This window comes from Mus caroli, unplaced genomic scaffold (assembly GCF_978045245.1).
Source record: "Mus caroli unplaced genomic scaffold, Mus_caroli_1 scaffold_2, whole genome shotgun sequence".
NCBI classification, from domain to species: domain Eukaryota; kingdom Metazoa; phylum Chordata; class Mammalia; order Rodentia; family Muridae; genus Mus; species Mus caroli.
Window position 1 is genome coordinate 144,237,697 of NW_028227257.1, and position 4,197 is coordinate 144,241,893.

The following is a 4,197-nucleotide window of genomic DNA, read 5'->3' on the forward strand; positions in this document are numbered from 1 at the left end:
GCATTTTTCTGTGTTGCTACCCTGGCATTTCTCTCTTTTTCCTTCAATCATGCCCTACGAATGTGAGCAATCACAAAACAACAGGACATGGAACATAATAAAATTAGAATTGATATCCTAGTAGCTCAAAGAGCTCTGTGATAACATTCTATTTGAAGATTTGTTTAGTGACCAGTTTGTCCCTGTGACTGGCATTCATCTATTTGCTTCTTCACTCATTCCAGGATTAAACTAGAGTTACTGTATGAATTACCAACTTAACAAAGACCATTTTTAATGTGCCTATAATTCATCTCAATCTGTTAAAACAAAATTCAGTTAATGTGACATTGCATAAAATTAATTATAGTACTTTTTACTTATTTCTGTGTTAGTAGTAATTACTTTATCACAATGAAAATGCTCATTATCTATCTGTACATGGGTAAACTGTTTCCAATATTTTTCATATTTTGACCATTATTTCAATAAGCAGTATTATTCTGATGTCATTTAGATATATGATATATTTTTTAAAATGAGTTTAGAGAAATAGGCATCCATGATTTTGCAAAAATGTCAAGTCATGTGAAGCCAAGATAATGAAAAAGCTGATGTATGTTCTATGAAATGACTTTAGAGGAAGAGGTTACATAAGAATATTATAAACATGAGTCTCTGTGTAAGTGTTTGGAAGTACATTATTAGGGGCTTTGAGAAACAAGGAAAACCCAAGGCAATAACCAGTCATAGAAATGTAAATGTTGGAGAATATATGAGAAGCAGGCAGACATAATGTTTAATTTGCTATAATAAAAAGTTCCCACCTGTTTAAGAAAAGTAACAGCCCCCCTGCAAAAATTTAAGTAATGAAAAATAGTAAATGTAACAAAAAATAGAAAATGGAATGCTGGCTGAAGTTAGAAAGCAGAATGGAGAATCCAAGAATATTACTGGAATGTGAACAACAAGATAAATTATGAAAATTTCCAGAGATTTGGGGAAAGTTGGAATAAAACACAGAATATTTTGTCCTTAAGTTAAATGTGAACAGAAAGGATTATTTTCCTGCTTTCTTTCAAAATTGGATGTTTAAGAAAAAATATTCTATGGAGCATTTTGAGGGGGTATATTCTTTTATTTCAAAGTTTAAGCAGGTTCTCAGTGCAAGGTAAATTACTGCATAGGGAACTGCATGCCAGTCCATGTTGTGATCACTGAGATGGGAAATGCATGCTGAACTGAGAGACAGAGAATAAGACAGAGAAGCACAGAGGGAATCCCAGACATATACAGTGATACAGAAGAGTTTACATTCTATGCCTGTTCTGACAAGCAAGCTACAGATAACTTTAGAAAAATAAAAGGCACGGAAAAGCTCTTGCATTTCTCTCTAGAAGAAACAGCTGGATCACCTGAAGCAGTCATTCATCCATCACAACAAACAGAAGAAGAATAAGCTCAGAATCAGATATGATAAATATGTGAATATATACATTGTCTACACATACTGGGAAGTCCATGTGAGCTCTAATTTTGAAAATCATGTAGAGGACCTAGGGTGAAATCTCTGTCCCCAGATCCAAATTAAAGACATACAGGATAAAATTGTTTCATTGTCATTGACTCCCTTAGGAAAAGAACTTTTTACAAGCAGACACAAGAGTCTCTTTACCCTTGAGAACTACTAGTAGCAGCTATAACAGGATTCTTCATCAATTTGGCCTGTTTAAATCATGACCCCTGTGAGAGAGCAAACATTCCCAGCTCAAAAGACCTGAAAATGTCTTCAACAAAATCACAGAAAAAGAACTTTCCCAACCTAGAGAAAGAGATGGCCATAACTATAAAAGAAATCTATAGAACACCAACTAGTTTGGACCACAAAAATCCTCTCATCACATAATAATCAAAACACCAGATGCACAGAAAAAAGAAAGAATATTAAAAGCTGTAAGAGAAAAAGACCAAATAACATATAAAGGCAGACTTATCAAAATTATACCAGACTTCTCAGTAGAGACCTTAAAAGACAGAAGAGCCTGGACAGAGCTCATGCAGAATCTAAGACAGCATAAATGCCAAGCCAGGCTATATACCCTGCAAAACTCTCAATCATCTAGATGGAGAAAACAAAATATTCCAAGACAAAACCAAATTTAAACACCATCTACCAATTCAACCCTGCAGAGGAATCTTGAAGGAAAACTCCAACACTAGAAGGGTACCTACACCAAGTGAAAAGCAAGTTATTAATAACATACACGTAATGCCACATACAACAATAAACATAACAGGAACTAACAATCTAGTCCTTAGTATCTTTCAATATCAAAGGACTCAGTTCACCAATAAAAAAGACATATGCTAACAGACAGGATATCTAAGCTGGATCTAGCATTTTACTGCATACAAACACACACACACATACACACACACACACACACACACACACACACACACACTTCAATGACAAAGACCAACACTAGCTCAGAGTTAAAAGTTGGGAAAAAGTCTTCCAAGAAACAAGTGGGAGTTGCCATTCTAATATGTAATAAAATAAACTTTCAACCAGAAGTAATCAAGCAAGATGGAGAAGAACACCTCATATTTATGAAAGGAAACATCCACCAAGAGAGAGTCTCAATTCTGAACATCTATGCCCTAAATGCAAAGGCACCGACATTAATACAAGAGACTTTACTAAAGCTCAAAACACACGTTGAAGCCCACACACTAGTAGTAGAAGTCTTCAACATGCCACTGTCACCAATGAACAGGTCATTGAAACAGAAACTCAACAGAGACACAGTGAAACCAATAAAGTTTATGAACGAAATGGATTTAGCAGATATATAAAGAACATTTCACCCTAAAAGAAAAGAATATACATTCTTCTCAGCACCTCATGGTTCTTTCTCTAAAGCTGACTGTATAATTGGTCACAATACAAGCCTCAACAGATACAGGAAGACTAAAATTTCCCATGCATCCTATCAGATCATGATACACTAAGGCTAGATTTCAATAGCAAAAATAACAGAAAGCCAAGATACACATGGAAGCTGAACAACTCTCTACTCAATGATAACTTGATCAGGGAAGAAATAAAGAAATTAAAGACTTTTTATAATTTAATGAAAATGAAGGCACAACATACCCAAACTTATGGTACACAATAAAAGCGGTGCTAAGAGGAAAACTCGTGGTGCTAAATGCCTCAATGAAGACATTGGGGACAGCATACTCTAGCAGCTTAATGGCATGTCCGAAAGCTGTAGAACAAAAAGAAGTAAATACACCCAATAGGGGTAGAAGGCAGGAAATAATCAAACTTAGGGTTGAAATCAGTCAAGTAGAATGATACAAAGAGAATGATACAAAGAGAATGATACAAAGAATCAACAATGCCATAAGCAGATTCTTTGAGAAAATCAACAAGATAGGTAAACCCCTAGACAAACTAACTAAAGGGCACAGAGATAGTATCCAAATTAACAAAATAAGAAATAAAAAGGGAAACACAACAACAGAATCTAAGGAAATTAAAAAATCACCAGATTTTACTATAAAATCCTATCCTCAAACAAATTGGAAAATCTAGATAAAATGAATCATTTTTACATAGATACTATGTACCAAAGTTAAATCACAAGCAGATAAACTATCTAAAGCACACACATCTACTAAGGAAATACAAGTCATTAAAAAAAATCTCCCAACAACAACCACAACAGTATGCTCAGGGTCAAATGGCTTTAGTGCAGAATTCTACCAGAACTTTGAAGAAGAGCTAATACCAACACTCCTCAAACTATTCCACAAAATAAAAACATAAGAAAACCTACCTAATTCATTCTATTATGTAACAATTACTCTGATATCTAAACTACACAGAGACCCAACAAAGAAAGAGAACTTCTGACCAATTTCACTTATGAATATTAATGCAAACTACCCAATAAAATTCCAGCAAACTGAATTCAAGGACAGATCAAAACAGTCATTCACCATAGTCAAGTAGGCTTCATTCCAGGGATGGAACGTTGGATCAATTCATTAAAATCCATTAATCCACTATATAAACATACTCAAAGGAAAAAAGATATGATCATTATCTTAGGTGCTGAAAAGGCATTTGACAACACACAACGTCCAATCATGTTAAAAGTATTGGAGAGATCAGCAATTCAAGGCCAATATCTAAACATAAGAAAA